Source organism: Pristis pectinata, chromosome 6 (assembly GCF_009764475.1).
Source record: "Pristis pectinata isolate sPriPec2 chromosome 6, sPriPec2.1.pri, whole genome shotgun sequence".
NCBI classification, from domain to species: domain Eukaryota; kingdom Metazoa; phylum Chordata; class Chondrichthyes; order Rhinopristiformes; family Pristidae; genus Pristis; species Pristis pectinata.
In genome coordinates this window covers 31208084-31227205 of record NC_067410.1, presented here as the reverse complement: position 1 = coordinate 31227205, position 19122 = coordinate 31208084, and the positions used below count along the sequence as shown (strand labels likewise).

Below are 19122 nucleotides of genomic sequence, written 5' to 3'. Positions count from 1 at the left end.
AAACCTGATTCTGAATGACTGTTTTGAAACGATGAGGAATTGGATCAGAAGAGTGACAACCATTTTACAAATGAATGTTGATGAGCTGACTCCACTTGAGGATAGGAGAGTGAGCAGGGTTGTGGGGTGTATGGAGATGGTTGGCAGAGAATCAAAAATAGGTGAGTCTATCACTGTTCTCCTGACTGATCTGGCAGAGACAAGTGATTTGGATAGAAGATATAGTTCCTTAAGCTCAGAGTTGCTGATAGAAGGCCCTGTTAGGTACACTAAAACCTGTCGAACTCAGACATAAGTGATTGATTAGCAGAGGAGTGGGTAAAAGCTTTGCTGGGACCAAAGATGCATGCGAGGAGGTAATTAACCAAATGCCCTCAATAATGAGCAGGTACAGTCAGAAAGCACAGTGCATGTCATTTTTTGCATGAAGAACAAAGAAAGTTGAAAATGCTGTTGAACATACTGCATCAAATATGGGAATAGGTCTCGAGGTTGGGTAAACTCCCTAGCAGGGTGTAAAGATGAGAGCCCACAGAGATGACCTAAGCACGAAGGAGAAAAAGTAAGATACATGCAATGTCTAAAGTCAAAACTCTCAGGCAAAGAAACACAAAGAATTTGATGCAAATTATAGATCCATAGAACACTACAGCACAGAAAACAGGCCATTCGGCCTTCTAGTCTGGCTGAAAACGGTATTCCGCTAGTCCCATTTACCTGCACCCAGTCCATAACCCTCCAGACCTCTCCCGTCCAGGTATCTATCCAATTTATTCTTAAAACTCAAGAGCGACCTGCATTTACTACATCAGATGGCAGCCCGTTCCATACTCCCACCACTCTTTGAGTGTAGAAGTTCCCCCTAACGTTCCCCCTAAACTTTTCCCCTTTCACCCTAAAGCCATGTCCTCTTGTACTTATCTCTCCTAATCTAGGTGGAAAGAGCCTACTCGCATTAACTCTGTCTATACCCCTCATAATTTTGTAAACCTCTATCAAATCACCCCTTATTCTTCTACACTCCAAGGAATAAAGTCCTAACCTGTTCAATCTTTCCCTGTAACTCAACTCCTGAAGACCCGGCAACATGCTAGTAAATCTAAAACAGAATGAAGATGATAACATGATGTAATCTTAGATATCTGACCCTTACTACCAGCACCTTTTTATCAAATTCAACTAATATTATCCCATTCAGAACCTTTTCACAACAATAAATGTTACAATATGTCATCTCTGGGAAACTAGATAAACTGGATCAACAAATCAATTTAAAATTGGATTAATTAAAGCCCACAAACATGAGGACTTTTTTTTTGAAGTGAGCCTTCCTCTGTAATGCTTACTTTAAGATTGAACAAACAAAATACCAACACTTAAATTTCAATTTTCACATCCCTTTCAGGATGCCGATTGGGTGACCGTTTTGCAGAACACCTCTGTTTCATCCCCAAAGTGTAACCTCAAAGTTCTCGTTAGCTGTAATTTTAATTCTCCTCATTCTGATCTGAACTCTCTGGCTGTTACCTCTTATGTTGTTTCATGAAAGCTAAACATAAGCTTGAGGAACAGTATTGCACTTTCTGACTGAGCACATTACAACATTCCAGACTCAACAAAAATTCCATTATCTCGGTAAATAAGCATTTTCAGCGTTTGTATTCCAAGTTACCATCCTTCCTTCTAAATCCCATTGGTAATTCTGGATAATCATTGAGCATTTTCACCTCCTTCAGGCTTTTGTTACCTTACATCATCAGCCCTTTGTCATTTAATTTCTCGTACCTTCCTCCTCCTTTTCAAACAATCCCTCAAAATCAAGGGTGATTTGCTTCCACTTCAGCTCCATGGGTTCTGAGGTGACTAATGAGGCCATTGTTCAAACCACAGTGTCATTCGTGACCTCAATGGCTTTTAAGGATTTATGCACGTCATGGCTGCCAGTGACTTGCTGGCCTCCTGAGCTTTCCCACCTACCATCTGCTCTTTAATTCAGAGGTTTTCTGTTGGATCATAGCCTTCACGTGCTGTTTCTTTACCCTTGAGGCAAGTAAAACCCATTTCTAACTGTTCCTCATGAAAGACTGTTAACCTAAAACATTAACACTGTTTCTTTCTCCACACATGCTGCCTCACCTGTACTTCTAGCATTTTCTGTTATTATTTCAGATCTCGAGCATCAGCAGTATTTTGCTTCAATACTTTTCCTTCTGCACCAACCAGATATAAAACTTGTTTCATTCACTTATGACCACTCTCTCAGAATCACTTCCATATAACCTGAGGACCCATCTCGCACAATATCCCTGCAGCTACCAAGCAGCCACTGCCTCTTCTTTACCTTTAATACACTTGCCCCAGCGATACCTATATCCAATGCTACCCCATTAGATTCAAGGGGTAGAGGCTTTAAACTGTGGTTCAGCTGGCTTAAGCATCTATCAAGCCCTATTCTCTTTATCCATACATCTGACTAAATGGATTTCTTCGTATCCAAGTCAAGCTGAAGAAAATCATTCAGCTGCATCTCCTGTTCTCCACGTGTAACCAGTCACATCTGCTGTCAGGTTTGGGGCCTATTCTGGTGCCTGAACCCTGGTCTCTCCTTTTTCTTCCCCTGGATTTTACACCTTCTAAATACCAGCTTAAATTAAAAGGTATGTGGAGACAAGACACCTCACTACCAAACTCCCAAACTGGACACCATTTTAGAAATAGTGTCCCTTCTCTTTAACACCACCACTTTCCACTTCAAGGTACAATCATTCACTCCTTCTCAAAAATACCTTAATAGCCTATGCCCTTATTAACCTCTGACCTATTTGCAACCTCCCATTATTCTATGATCATCTCCCAGATCTGTGCTCAAAACTCTCACATTTCCCAGTTTAAATCCCCAATCAAGGATCCATTGCTTCTACAGCAATGCAATGGCCATTTGGATATTCACAAACACATTTCCTATCGTCCATTATCCTGCTTCACCTTTTATCCAACTGATCTTATCTTCCTGCTCCAATGTCTCTCCACCACAGACCAGCTAATGTGCCACTGACCTCCCAACTCTTAGCTCGCTAATTATTGCCAAAACAACTTATACAGTGTCTGCTTTTCCAACTTCTGCACAGTCACCTGTTTCCATTCTAGAGTCCCTTCCTCATAACATGCAAAGCCTAAAGCACATTTTAGAGAAATGGAGTCAACTTCCTGTGCCCATCTCCATAGTGCCTGTGCCCATCTCCACTGTTTCACCATCTCTCTAAAACCCTCCACACCCTTTACGCTTTGACCTTGCCTGGTATCTGGCCCGAGGCACTTTCTTTGTCTTCTGTCACAAACTGCATTCCTTTAGTATAAACCCCATTCTCTTCACAGCCATCATATCAAGCCAAACCAGATTGTTTAGAAGTGGCTTGTTCTCCCACTATCAGATTCAGTACACTAAAATGAAACTAAATTTTTATTTTAATATTCTAGTATAAAATGCCAAAAGCATTGGCAGAAACCCAAGTAAAAACAGCTCCTCCTTTTAAAGAAGTTCTTCAATATTTGGAGGAAAAGTATTTTTTTTACTGACGAAAATTTGGTACAGTATAAAATTAAAATACAAGCGTTAACATTGCATTTCACGACTGTGAATATCATACTTTCATTCCCATTGGTACTCAATGTTTCTGCTAACTATTGCTGTTCACAGGTTTTCGGAAAACTTCATGTACTGTGACACGATATACATGTGGTAGGACTGCTTAAAACCAGGTGGTTATCCAGAGTATTACATTAACATTGTTGTAAAACTCTATTTGGGTCAGTGAAAAAATTTCAGTATGGCTATAAGTCAGCTTTTTAAATAAGGAGCATATTTGCCTGGATACATTTTTCCCTCAAGTCTAGCAGAGATATTATAATCTAGTGGAACAGAATATTGGTTTTAAGCAAAATGGTGCCTTCATATTGGCCAAAACATGTTATCTTGTTTTAAGAAATCGCAAAAGTGGTAAGGGAAATTTAAAAAAATGAAATTGTTACTTCCTCCATTCTATCCTATAACAGATCTTACAGCAACACAATTCAGTGACTGGGTTCCAATCTGGTTCATTTGAAAATGCTCTTACCCAGATGTTAAGATTTTGGATCCAGGACCTGAACAGGTAAGCTTGGCTGATGCTCCAGTATTGTACTAAAGGAATACTACCCTCCTTTAGAAGAATAATAAAGATTACAAAAGCATTATCCATAGATGATAAATCCCAGCCTATAGGGAAAGATTCAACTCCATCAAAGAATGACTGTTCAAGATCAAATTTTAGTAAGATGTTACAAAATGGTGTTAACCCACATAATAGCGATTGCATTACAAAGTATTTAATTGAAAGTGAAACAGCTTGAGATATTTCTGGAACATGATGAGGGACTTTAAGCCTTGGGCCCATTGCATGCATGGTGCTTGTGAACAGCTAGATGAAAATTGCAGTGAAAAATATGGAAGTGCAAGTTTAAGAGCTCCAGACAAAAAAATGACAATGAACTACATGAGGCGATGAGAAGGCAGATTACCAGAAGCACGGTTACTTTAAAGGAACAAAAAGAGGTGGAGAGCTTCAGGCAAGGAATTCTTGAGCTTGAGGACTTGGCAACTGAAGACATGATAGTCAACAGTGGAGCAATAAAAATCTGCAGATCATGTTCCCAAGCATTTTTAATTTTGTCTAAAGGGACCTTATTCGTGCCTGATAACCTACCATAAATCTTAGATATTGAAGCATCATGAAAAGGCTTCAAATTAAAAATTACATCTAGTAAATTCTTATCAGGAGTTATAGGGAAAGTATGTACTTGAGTTCAGAGAAAACCTCTAACTTGCAAATATCGAAAAAAGTGAGTTTCTGGCAAATTATATTCAGTTGACAACTGTTCAAACGTTGTGAAATTTCCTCCAACAAACAGATCCTGAAAACAAGTAATACCCAATCTATCCCATTCTTTAAAAACTATGCCAGTCATAGAAGGTTTAAAAAAAAATTAGCAAAAATGGGAGCAATAAAAATCAAGATGAGGAAGAGGCCAGGATTAGAGGAAAGTAGATGTCTTAGAGGAGGATCGGGCTGGTAGAAATTACAGAGATATGGAGGGGAGAGATCACTGAAAGATTTGAAAACAAAGATGATAATTTTAAGAGAGAAACAGCTTAACAGGGGATAACAAGCCAAAGGTTGATGATGAGCAGGACTTACTACAAGTCAGGCCATGAATGATAGAGGCAATAAAGTCTTGGATGAGGGCTTCAGCAACAGATGAGCTGAGGTCAAAGTCAAGTTTATTGCCATATGTACAAGTACATGTATGCACAGGTGCAATGAAAATCTTTCAGGGGCATCACAGGCACAAAGGTGGGGATGGGATCCTCATGCAACGTCTGTGGCATGCTGGCATCAAGGGTGGGGATCAGGGTTGCCAATACCGTTTAAAAAAAGCAAGGGAATGGTTATAGGGAGACGTACTGTGCCTCACTGAGAAAGATTTCAACCATCACCAGATGTTCCTGCTGGGATGCTTGATTTGAGTCAACTTTTAATCTACATGTGTGAGGTAACAGCTTCACCCCCACCCTTTTCCACCTTTGCCTTCCTCTTCCCGATACCTCCCCATTCCTTTGACCTCACTTTCACTTCCCTCAGCAGCAATTAAATGTCAAGTTTTCACAGCCGGGTGGCACAGACTGGCTTTAACTAGTGGGAGCCACTGCTGCTGCAAAGTTGCTGTGGATGAGACTTGTGATGAAGTGCACTTGCCATGGGTGAGATATGTGCTTTGCCACGAGGAATTCCTCTCAGCTCCTGAGCATCTCCTTTGGGAAGCTGACTGCAAAGTAAGTTCCTATTTTTTTTTGGGTAGGAATGAATTATCACTGACCACATAAAATTCAACACCTGGGTCTTTCCCATCCCAGGACTCAACTTTTTGAAGACATCTGAACAGAACTGCCAATGTCCCTTCTAAGTACATTGAACATGAGGCTGCTGGTAAACCTAGCTAACTGTGCATAATCACAGACACTGGAGCAGACATCAGGTGCACAATATTTATGAGTAAAGCAAAAATTACTTGCACATACTTCACAGGAAGGCACTGACATCATAAAAGCATTCTTTTGCCAGTTTTCAAAAGAAAGAAAAAAAAATCCTTTTTTTCCCCCAAGACTTATTGCTTCAGTACTTCAAAACTGAACTCCAAAATTGCCGCTCCGCTGGTTCAAAAATATTTGGAATATTTATTGATTTTGCTGATTTTCAGAATGCAACTTTAATAAAAGACTTAAATATTCAGACAGTAAGCATTATAATAATAGGCCAGATGAACACATACCAGCAAAGGTAATACTTACTTTGTTTATTAAAACATATTTAGGTGATCATCGTTTACTGATGATAATCAAGTATGCAAACCAAAAAATTCAAAAAGGGAAGAATGACTTGCATTAATAAGTGCCTTCTAAGATTTCAGGGCATCCTGAGGCATTCTGCAGACAATAATGTATTTTTGAAATATAGTTGTGGTAGTTATGTTGAAAATAGGACAGCTAATTTTCTCCCAGCAAGTTCAAGCAAAGAGCGATGCAAAAACGATCAGATAATATATCTTTGTGTGTTGAGTGGTGAGAATTGAACAGGAAACCTTTATCTAAAGCAGTTCTACAGGCATTTTCAACATTTACTTGATTGAGTAAATGCCTTGGCAAGTGTAACTGTAGTGTTCAAAATGGAGCTGGATAAGTACTTAAAGGGGAAAGACTTCTGGGCTTTGGAGACAGGGCAAGCTAGGATGAATTGGATTCATCTTATATAAAACCAGTAAGGATTTGATGGTGGGAGTGGCTTTCCCTGTACTGCAACCATTCTGCAATTCTGTGAAACCTCATCCTCAGATGTAAAATTTTCCAAAAAAAAGCTTTATGATTAGTTTATCAGGAAAGATAGGAAAAAGAAAGAAAGGGGAGTAGCCATCCTGATGAAGGAGAATATTGTAGTATTGGAGAGAGGGCATGTCTGAGAACAATTAAGGAAAGAATTGATAGAGCTTTCTAAATCAAAGGGCATGAAGGTCAGTACACAGTTAGCCTGATGCAGATGGCTCGACCCAAAACGGTGACAATTCCTTTCTGCCCCACCCCCACAGATGCTGCTCAGCCCGCTGAGAACCTCCAGCAGATTGTTTGTTGTTTCAGTACACAGTAACCCTCTTAAATGATGATTTCCTTTCACCCCGCAGGACAATTCCTTCCTCCACCACCAACCCCCCCCCCCCCCCAAACCCCAGTAACCAGAATGTTCTTTTATTTCAAAGAACACAATCCTTTTTTATAATCACTAATGGAATTTTATTAAGTAATCATCTTTCACAGTCCCCCTTATTAAATTTTATTCTTATGCAAAATTGTTCCTTTTATTGTTGAGCAGGTAGTGACTCTGTTACAAATGTGGCCACAGAGCTACAGCTATAATGACCAACGTATTCTTATAGTTTTTGCTTCTCTGATGGAAGAAGGAAATTTCACCAAGGCACATCAATTCATTGTCAAGCCATCCTTGACTCTATTAAAACATTTCAAACATTAATCCCTTGATCCTGCTTAAACTCTGCCTGAGAGAATTTTTCTTGTGGACACAGAAAGATAAAGCACAACAAAGTAAAAGTGCTTAAAAATATAGATTACTCGTGCCTGATAAAGGTTTGATAGCATGGCAAAATAAAAATACCTAATTTGCATTGAAATACAGGTTTAGACCATGTTCTTAGCTGATCACTCAGAAGAGATTATTTGTTTTCCCTCCTGTCCTGAACCCCACCCAATCCCAGTGGGGGTGGGATGTGCTTGGTGGGGCAAATAGATGGAATAGCTTCTGAGATGGTGTCCATTTTACGACATTTACAATAGGTACATTTCTGTGTGTTCCCAATGTATAGACTCAAGGTTGTCAGTGCTGTCCAAAATGCTCCTTCTCCACTTTGAATGGTCATGGGCCTGGAATTCACAAGAGATTGTGAGGATGTTGCAGTTTCTCCCCCCAAGGAGGCTTTGAGAATATCCTTGAATTTTTCTTTCTGTCCACCTGGTAATCTCTTGCTGTGATGGAGTTTAGAATAGTTTATCTGTTTTGGGAGCCTGGTGTCAGATTTGCAAACAATGTGGGCTCCCCAAAAGAGCTGACTGCATGCAACTAAGGTAGTCAGAGGATTCTCTCGATAGACACAAGCAAGATAGATGAGAGATTCCCTACTTTAACAAATTGCTGATTTTTCCAAAGTACTCGACTTTGAGGTGCTTATAGACTAAAGTTGTGAAATCTGCAACATTAAAAGGTAGTTCTATATTTCTTTTTAATGGAAGCATGAAAATACTTAGTTTAGATACTAACATAAGATAATGAGAAGTAGAATTAATTACTTAATGGAGAACTAGGGATGTGAATTTCTATTTGGATTAGGGTATTGAGTAACACGTTACTTAGGAGCAAAGGAACAGGAGAAAACCATTCAATCCCTCATAGGTATTCTGGCATTTAATTATATCTTGATCCTTCTAGATCTTGGCTCCATTCATTCAGAATGATTCCTTATCCCTAAACACCCTCTCCTATCAAAATTAACAAATTCACTTTGAAATTTTTCAGTCCACAGGTTAAGTGGAGAACTGGGTCTTGTCTCACTCAATGAAGGAAATAAAGCTAGGTACCCAAGAAAAAGGTAATTCAAAAGTGAGGCAGCAAAAAAACAAACCACAGAGTAACCACCAAAAGAATAAGGAAACAGGAAGTTCTTAATTTCTGGGTGAAAAAGACATAATTAAAATACTCTTTATCTGAACTCAGTTCTGATGAAGCAAAATAGCTCTTTTAAAATTTGAACACATTGTCTTTACAACATGGTTTGGCTTATCTAAATGCTCATTATTGGACATCTCTGTACCCACTAGCTTCTATCAACTTTTCAAGCCCTGAAACCCTGAAACCCTGAGTGGAAGAATTTGAATTGTTAACTACTTGGAGCTCATTCTACATGTAAACTTTACAAATTTATTTCACTATTTACATTTTAGATTCATTATGGATATTTGTACTTGCAAAGTTAAATTGCAAGCTCCACGTGCTTAAATGCCATGTTTAAAGCTGCAAAGTCCATGCAAGGCAGCTGTCAGGCTCCACTTCAGGATTTGTAATCCTGCATTAAGGTCTCAGGATCACCTTACATTTGGCAATATTTAGTCAAGGGCTTTATTCATTTAAAATAGCTGCAGAGCTGGAACTTTCTCAGAACAGCAATATGAATTTAATTACTGAGACACCTTTGATCGGATTAAATTTTAGTGGAGATTGTCAAAAAATCAGATCACATATGGAATAAATATCGATGACAGATTTATTCAATGTCGGATTGTCACTGACCTGGACCTCTTGCCAACAGATTATCCCACCGTCTAGTTCAGAACCAAAAGGGTTTTTGCTTCTAACTAAACTTAAATCAAAAGCAGTCGGAACAAAGGTAAAAACTTGTCTGTTGTAAAGCTGTGTGCACAATGGCGTAACATTTGGCCCTTTGAACATAAAGGTGATTTTATTTTGTTTGTGTATATTTGAGCTGTAGCCTGCATTCCAGAATATAATCTTGCTTCAGAGGACAAAGTGCAGACTGGAAAACCAAAGTCAATGAAATTGTGAATCAATCCAAATTCATGGTAAACATTGATGAAATCAGACTGTTGGCAAACTTGGGTACCATGTCATGAGAGGTGAGTTTAGCTGCCCAGCCAGCCAAATCTGACTGCCTTCTAAGAGGAAAAAATGGGAAAAATGTCTATCTGCCATTCTGGCCTCCAGAAATTCCTCATCCATTTGAACCTCCCCACCACCATCACAGCTTCCCCTTACATATTGGAGCTGTAGCCTCAATCCAAAGCAACAATTTGGCTATGAAAATTGTTTCCTCAAACAGGAAAAGTTCAAGATGTAATATTGCCTCAGGTTATAAATAGAAGAATAAATTGGATTTTGCCTTCATCCACATTGTAATTCTGGAATTACTTAAAAAAACGATATTGGTTCTATTTGTATAGAAACTTGGTTAGAACCACATGGAGTACAAGTGTTGTGAATGGCTTTGATTGGCACACAAGAAAGGATATGGAGGCACAGGGAATGATGAAAAAAAACAATAATTATCGTTAGGATCTGCTAAACATTTGAATTTATATAGGGATCATTTTCAGAACTCCCTGGGGTGCTTTATGCTGAAACAAAGCAGCCAATTTGAGCACAGCAAACTCACAAATATATCAACGTGATAATGATAAGTTAATCTGTTTTTTTAGCAATTTTGACTAAGGAATTAATATTAGTCAAGACACAGGAGATATCTGCTCTCCTCTTCTGTGAAACAGTACCGTGGGATCTATTACGACTACCTCATAAAGCAGATGGGGCCTCAGTTTAACATCACACGATACATAGTAACTCTGAAAGCAGGCACTGCTTCAGTAACCCATTAAATAGCACAACTCTTTGCATTTATGCAGGAAATTTAAGCAGAGCAGAATACCTCATGTTGTAGCATAAAAGTGTTATCATAAATTTGATATGGGGCCACTTCAGAAATTAGGACACAGCAAACAGTTGGCCGAGGAGGTAAATTTCGAGACAACAAATAGAGTGGTTTTGTGAGGGAATTCCAGAGCCTTTGGTTTTGGCAGCCGTATCTTGCACTGCCAAGGTGGAGCGATTAAAATTGGCATGTGGCAAGTTCAATTTTTCTTACCTTCATTCTGTTTAATCTTTCTAAGTCCTGACATTATTTATAAAGTCTCAGCTGTGTTTCCAAACTAGACATGTTAAGTGCAATGGAATGGTTGTGATTTGTGGATCTGAAACAGCACAAGAAATTTCCTCAACCCAGGAAGAGAAACTATTTTCGTCCTGTTTCTCATTTACTTCCTTTCACAGGATATTACAGCTTATCATGAACCCCAACTTAAAATCCATGCATGATTCATTCATTGCTCTCGCCCTCTTCTTCCTTCCCCACCCCCTCGCTTCCCAGATAACCGTTCAAAAATTGTCCTCGTAAAGAATTTACATTATATTTTCAGTTTTTATTTCTCTGCCATGACAAACAATGATAATGGGCACAATTATATGCATAGTCACAGCATACTACTGAAACATTGCCATCAAGGTGGCCTGAAATATCACTATGTGCAAAATGCAATTGCACAGAAATTATTTTTTTAAATATTTAGTCACCCTTTGTCTTATTTAATCTGCATTGTAACCATTGACAATATCAATAAAGTCCCAAGGTCTTGTGGCTGCTAAGGTAACTTTCAAAGACCCATCAGGCAGCCAAAGAAGCATAAACCACCAAAAAGGACATTTGCAAAGGAAAACTGCCAGAAGTCAGTTTTTCCTTAGCACAAACTCCACCACCTACAGCAGCGGGCTAGTTAAAAACAGATTGCTTTCCTATTGGTTGTGGTTTGAAATACTGAAGTGTGTAGCAATGCCAAGTTAGTATTCTGTTATGTCAGCAAGTTCCCATCTGTTCAACAGCTGTCTTCCCCAGATTTTTCACTTAAAGTACTGCTGCCTTCCAATGTCTGTCCATACAAATGATGACTGCAGGAACCCAAAAGGCCAGGCTGGAAACGCTGAATTGTCTGTACTAAAAGTTTAGTAGTAAAATATTGACACATGCATAGAAAGGCTGTGAATGTTCACAATTCCATATATACCGATGTCAGAAAATACAAAATTTAAACTTTTTTTTTACTTTGTTTTCAGTAACTAGTTTTGTTAAGAATAGACTTGACTGAGATCGCTTGAGTGTTACAAAAAGCCAGTTGTTGAGGGAAAGTGGCGCCAAATGAGCTTGGGCTGTAAGTTTGAAGGACATACAGTAATAGCAGTAAGAATTAAAAAAAAACAGAAGATATTGAAAGTCATATTAGGTCTAAAGTACGAGATGTGTTTGGTACATCTACCGATAAACAGGGCTACTCAAAATTAGACCTATTGCATTAAGGGAAGCTTGCTTTCTGGAGGGGTTTAAACATGCTTTCAGCTTCCAACGAACAGGTACAAAGGCCCTAAATTCTTCTTCAGGTGCAGCTACTGGGCATCTATGTAGAACACTTCCATTAATATGGCAGGTGGTAGACTTCCATGGTAGAATGTGTAAAAGGTGCACCTATGCCAAATTGGATACTTAACCATCCATGATACACTCTTAACGTTGTGGCTTCGTCACATCTCTGTTCCATTTTTCCTGTTCTGACAGAGATCATCTGTCCTTTATTAATTTTATTGGATTTTTTTTAAAACTTCCTTTTGAAATTATTCTGTTTCCCAATGCGAAACGATTTTGGCCTGTTTAATGTGGATGACATCCATAATATTCTCCCAATATTTGTAATAAATTTACCTCCCACTTTGAAGAATCTGAATTCCACCTGCAAACAATTTTCTACGGGATATCGAAATAGTTGAAATAAATGGCAAACAACTCTTGTCTGTTTTTCTTCCATTTTTGCCTAGACCTTTTCAACGTGTGCACAAGACCAGAGGAAAAAGAACACCGTAGATTTTCTTTTTCTGTTCATGTCCCACTGCAACTGATACAGTACATTAAAAGAAGGATTTATTGCACTGTTACAGGTAGGAAAATCAATCCCCTCAAGCATTATACTTCCAGTTCCATGTTTCTTCTGTCCTGCCCAGAATCTCTGCTGTGTCCCTGCTCTGTAGAGCATCTCTGATCACAAACTGCAGAGGCTCACACTCTGTCACTCTTCTCAAATCATCAGTTGCTTTTTTCCACTTCTGAGCCAAGTCTGACAGAATCCAACATTGCTTGTGGTGAAGTAGAGATCACTTCTTTGCAATGTCTAAGAATTGCTTGAATTGGGTAATACTCATCTCCAAACATTATTCAACTCTTCAACTTTTCAATAAAACTTGAACAAGCGGCATCTGTGGAAAGAGAAACATAGTCAATACCTCAGGTCAAGGACCCTTTATTTAATGAAGGGTCTTGAACCCGATGTGTTATTTGTTTTCTCTTTCCATGTATGCTATCTGGCGTGCTGAGTTTTTTCAGCAATTTTTGTTTTTTTGATAAATTTCTAGCATCAGCAGTTTTTATTTCTCCTCTTTCAAATAAACCTGTTGAGACATTCATCCAAATTCCCTTTGTCTCCCCCTCCCACCCCACACCCTTTTCGTTTTGTTCAGTTCCACTGAAGGAGTTATATTTTTCCAACAAATAACCAGTTCTGACAAGACACCCAGACCCAAATCTTTAGCCTGTACCTTCTCTCTTTATCAGTGGAGACATTACTTATTAGGTATTTTCTCAGGCAAAAAAAAATGACCAAGTAAACTGAATGATGGTCAGTTTTTCATTCAATCCTGATGTTTGAGAGGATTTTTAGATTAAGTTTGATGGTATTGCATGGTGTGAATAAAATATTACATCTCTGGAAGCTAATTTTAAATTCAGCTGATCAGCAAGGTTTTGAAGCTCTGAATCATTTTGCACAGAAATGCTTACGATGCAACTCAAAAGTGAAACAAATGTCCATAACGTGGCATCATTTTTAACACCCAGGCTTCTGAACAAAGCAAGCTGCTTCAATGGAAACCTCCTGCACCAAGTTACAGTTATTTCTTGACACTATGGAAATAGGCCTCAGAGGTAGACTCTGTTGTTTGCAGACTTTCGTTTAACCCGTCCTTAAAATCTCTCTGGTATTTTAGCTCACTCTGGCTACTTTCTCCAAGATGAATGTTACTGCAGTTAGATCAAACTTTGCACAAGATTTACAGCTGAATTGTACATTTGTCAGTTTAATATTACTTATCTGCACAATCACAAAAAAGAAAATACTTAAATCTATCATTCTGTACTACAAATACATTTTTCTAAAAAAAGAGATGTGAACATGTCTGAGTGAACTTCAAATCTCCTAACAACTGCAGTAATTGCATTAAAACAAATTTCACCTCAGAAATAAGATATCTTCACTTTGTAACAGGCTAAGTATTTTGTGCCATAATTGTGGCACAATTGCTTTTCAATTGCTTTCTTCTTCTGAAAGGCATTTATTTCACACTCTCTGAATAAACATTTCAAGCCAAGGTAATAATTCACTGGAAAAGTTATTTGTATAAAATGACAGTACAGGATCTGCATGTACGCCCGTGATACAGTTAATTGCATCTGTCTCCCATTCAAATGGTACAAATGGTAAGATGAGAGCAAGCAGAAAAATGAAATTGAAATTCCAGAACTCTATTACCAATATATTAGATAATAAAAGATTTATGGCTTCAGATTTTTTCTTCTATGTGTTCAGATGCATGGATGTCATTGCTGAGTACTTATTTCAGATTGCTATGCATACAATTCTTCTTTGTAATGACAGACTAAAATGATAGCAAAAATTGGGGCAATCATTCTGCCTACATGCCATCCAATGTACAATGGGAAAAAAAAGACCACCTAATTACAGACTCTCTCCTTGGTCAATGTCAACATCACTAACTGTTTGTTTACTGCCAGGATAGATTCTGCAACCAAAGTTAGCAAACAGCTCTTTCAATGCCTTTGATCAAATATCGCAAAATTCATTTTCATAACTGGGCACCTGATTGCAGAGGGGATGCAAAGCTGCTTCAAGAGGACAATGGCCTACACAACTGATCATCCTCAAAGATGGAGGAAAAATGGTTCTTCTGGATAGGGTTTATGGATATGCATGATAATATCAATTTATTTTGAGATAATGCAGTGTACTATCACATTTATATAGAAAAAATATAGCCCAACCTGTTGATCACTTATTTACAAACTCAGAGCAGAAATGAAATTAATCCAGAAGTTCAGTCATGGCATCAGTATTTAGAAAATAATGTAACAGATAAAGTTATGTGGTACTTTAATAGTGTAAATGAGTCAGGGTCATCAAAAGAATAAGAGTATCAATGGTATAGTTGGAAGAGATACAAAAGGTTGTTTGAAGCTTTTGAAAAAAAACAAGGTACAGATTTGGAATAGTTGTCCAGATTTGAATGCAAGAGTTCATTAAGGTTCAGAGTCTGAGCCATTGACCAATAGCTTGTTCTAGAACCAGATACCCATCACCTGGATTGCCCAAGACAAAAATATGACATTTTGAATAAATAAATCATGCAGCTTCCTGGCATATTCCTTCACTCAACGCAGTACATGTTAAGCATTTCATTAGTTCCCTCAGTTTTCAATTTTTTGTCCAATATATCCTTGTGAGAAAGAACTTCATCTAATATCAAGGAATGTGATGTCTCCACTACATCAAAAAGTTGACACAACAGCGAGAAACAAATTTTCTTAAAATAGCTAATTTGAGTCTTATAATTTCTCGAGGGTGCAAGCTGCTTCCGGCATTACCACTTCATCCATGACAGGCAGAAATATTCTTTTTCTTAAAACACTTGCTGATTTGTGTCTCAAGTTTGACACAGGTACTGACAATCAATGCAGGGATAGTGGAATTAACTTTGCTGACAGTATACCCTCTGTAGGAATTCAATCTTCCAATGCAAACCATTTCTTATCATGAACCTCTTTCAATTTCTCTGTTCTATGAACTCAGATCAGGAAACTTAAGACTTCGGCAAATTCCTCTTCCAATATTTCTTCTCTGAAGTTTCCTCTGAGGGCATAAGTGAGAATAGTTTTCAGTGCGAGACTTCATTGTTTAAGCTATCTGGATTTTTTCATACTGTCAAAAATCACTAGAGCTTCTTTATTGTGATCCCTGTTGAATTTTTGCAAGAACTCTAAGAATGCAACAGTGTGATTCATTAAAAGCCCTTGGAAAAAAAAATCATGTGAGCATTGATCCAAGTGCAGAGGAGATCAATTTTAAAACTTGCCTTGAGAGATAAAAGAACACACACAAATGGAATCATGGTTTTAAATGTACAAAAATCATAGTGAGCCTTGAGCTGTCCAAAGTAGAACAGTTCAACAAAAGAATGGCCTGGTACACTCTTAAAAGGGATGGCCTGTGTAAAATAAAGTGGGGAAAAAAGACACAATGGCAATGAATGTATCATTAAGAAACTAAAGGAAATTGGTGCCCTTTCAGACCAATCCCTGATAACTGTCAGATTACTCGGAATGTGAAGAATAATGGTGAATTCCCAATTACATTCAGTAAGCACACTGAGCTGGAACTCGGCACAGCAATGTTTACACTCAGGATTGCCATGTGTGGACTCTCCACTCTTGTACTTACTGGGTCTGGATGCAGAGGGCAAAAATTACTGGCCCTTGGCCCCCGAGATTCCAGTGGCATGGCCCAAGTGGCCGTGCAGTGAGGATGATCCACATCACTGAGAATTCATCATCGATATCTAACTTTGTTGTGTCGTGGCTTCGGAGATAATGGGAGGTAGTCTACATTTTCCAAAGCACTGCAGCTCAACTACGGAAGTTTGGTAACCTTGGTTCTGGAGTTTAATTCCCATAGGCTGAGCAACTTCCCATTACTTCTTAAGATTAGGTCCACTTTCACGGGAAGTTTGTCAGAGGTGAGATGCAATGTTATGGCAGGAAAGTGTTGAGGCAATGATACACCAGTCCTCTGAGAATGGTTCTGCTGTAAACCCATATCACTACTTGTATGCTGTCATGGAACAAGTGCAAGGTGGAGAGTAATTTCTGCGGGCAGCCAAATTTGAGATGGGTCTTCCGCACCTTCTCATTTGTCTCTTAATCAATAGCTGTACAATCCCAATGGAAATGAATAGCATCTCAGAACCTGTGCTCAATCTAACCGGGGTGCAGGATTCAAGGAGCAATTCTCCAGTGTAATGCTCGGGAACCCCCAACTCTGGGCTGTCTACTGAATATAGCTCGAGAGCAAGCAGATTATACATTCTGAATCTGTCTATAAGTATGGGATATCCTCCTTTGAGACCACTCCTTTGCAGGAGTCCTATACTTACTGCCAGCCAAAGGCTAAACACCACCAGTTTCAAACAGTACCTTCATGCTTTGCCTGCGAGGTCCAAGCCGCTGTTTTAAATGGACAGCATTACCATAGCTAATATTATTTCACTGTAAACAGTGTCGTCCTTTGAGTCAAAGTCTAATTGGTATGAGTCATTTAAAAGAGTTGGGATTGAAACCAATTGGCTAAGGGTAAACATTGTTTCTGATGCTCAGAAATTCTTTGAACATATGATTGTTTCCATTTCAAGATGTTGATTCTAAAAAATATAGGCTGGGTACACATAAACACACACACACAATGACACAAATACGCAGAAAAAAATGCTTTGTTTTGAAACTTGAAGATAAGCAAAAGCAGCACAGATGTGCAAGGTGTACTATCATGTCTAAAGTAGAAGCCTATTTGTCTCTTTCCTACAGTTTGTGTCTTCAAACAAATCAATGGTAAGTTTTACCTAAATGTTTTGAAATACATCTTTTAGCTTTCCCTGAAATAATGCTGGAAAATAACCAGATGCTCTTGGGGGTTGGAAAGAAACATACAGTGGAGCTGCCAAGTTACAAACTGATGCACTGTGGAAGTGTCCAAACTCCACACTCACAATGAGATTACAGAATCCATCGTTAGCTGGGGGGGAAATAACAACTCCACGGCCAGGTTTTAAATGTACAGACTGAGGCTTTCAGAAGAAAACCTAAACCAAAATACTCAAAGGCAGCACAAGAGGATGTTCCTGTTAGATTTAATCATGTTGTGAAATCTATTGTTTCTGCCTTTTTGCTTTGAAATTTGAATTGGATTTTAAATATTTAGTTATTAAGAAAATAACACCAGATGAAAAATTATTTCTAAACTATTAAAAGTAATTTCTTTTTACCACTCTCCTTTTTAATAAGATCATCTGATCAAGTAATTCAGGATGGATTGCATTCCCAAGTCTAAAGCAGTTTCGAGGCCAAAGTGCCATTTTTGATATTCATACTTTGTCAATCTGAATTGCTGGTAATTTATGTTAAACAATCAAGTGTGACAAAATGTCTGACTGCATAAATAAGACGGAAATATGTCCCATGCAAAGAGGAATCGTACATTGCACAGAAGATACTCATTATATTACTGGATTAACAGAAGCGCTGCACAAAGTGAAACAGATAAGACAATATGGTATACTCTGCAGCATAAGATACAGACTTTCAGTGATGGCAAAGGAATTTGCAATGAACTAATTATTACATATGCTTGGAAGTGTTAGTAATATTTTCATGTTAAAATATTGGGATCCAATTTATATTTCACATAAACAATAAGCAATGCAAAAAGAAAATCAAATTGGATTGAGGGCTATTTCTGATATTTTTCAACACTTAAGTATTAAAAAATGATGTTTCTGCTTAGTTATATCATTGTAGTACAGATCAGCAGTTCAATAAAGTTTGCCAATTTATACACAAGGTGAATTCTTCCTGAGCCCGGGCTAAAGCTTAAAAACATGGTCTAAACTTGCAACCAATTTGACAGCAAGGCTTTTCTGAAAAGTATGCATCCATACTATAAAGCTTCACAACCCTTAAATGCTCACTGGCCAGACTGTCTTATCCAGTTTCTACTCACCAGTTGTTATAGTCACTGCAATTGCCTTAGTTAACCAAAATCTCATCTCGCTCTAGATCTTTGCTCTAATCTTTAATATTTAAGGCAATTGATTACTAAGCTACTCAGCAGGACCTTTATTAGGTCACTCAAAATTCACCCCTGCTCCAAGGGCAGCTAAATTTTCAAACCTCCCCCATAATCAACATCCTGGCAAACTTCCTCAGTACAGTTAAACCCATTATTTCATTTCTAAAGTGTGATTTTCAGAATTATCCACAATACTCCAGCTGAACTTTAATCAGTGATCTTTAAAGTTCGAGCATAATCTCAAGGTCTTTGCATTCTGTCCCTCCATTTATAAAACCAAGTCACCAATAAGCTTTTTAAACCATTTTCCCTACTTGCTATGTGTCACCTTTTGTGTACATAAGCACTAAATGCTAGTTTCTAATCTATGTTTTCAAAATAGTGCTTGTTTC

General features: G+C 38.2%; 1 protein-coding gene across 2 annotated transcripts in view; it reads right to left on the bottom strand.

The window, feature by feature from the left end:
- The window catches only part of slc25a26 (solute carrier family 25 member 26), a 189511-nt gene that overhangs the window by 65502 nt on the left and 104887 nt on the right, over positions 1–19122 (bottom strand). Inside the window, exon 8 of one of the 2 annotated variants that reach the window (XR_007956485.1) lies at positions 12980–13019. The exons of the other annotated variant lie outside the window; for it this stretch is intronic. The gene's annotated coding sequence lies outside the window, so the exon portion shown is untranslated. Of the gene's footprint in view, positions 1–12979; positions 13020–19122 lie in introns of those variants that run through there. 2 annotated transcript variants of the gene reach the window in all.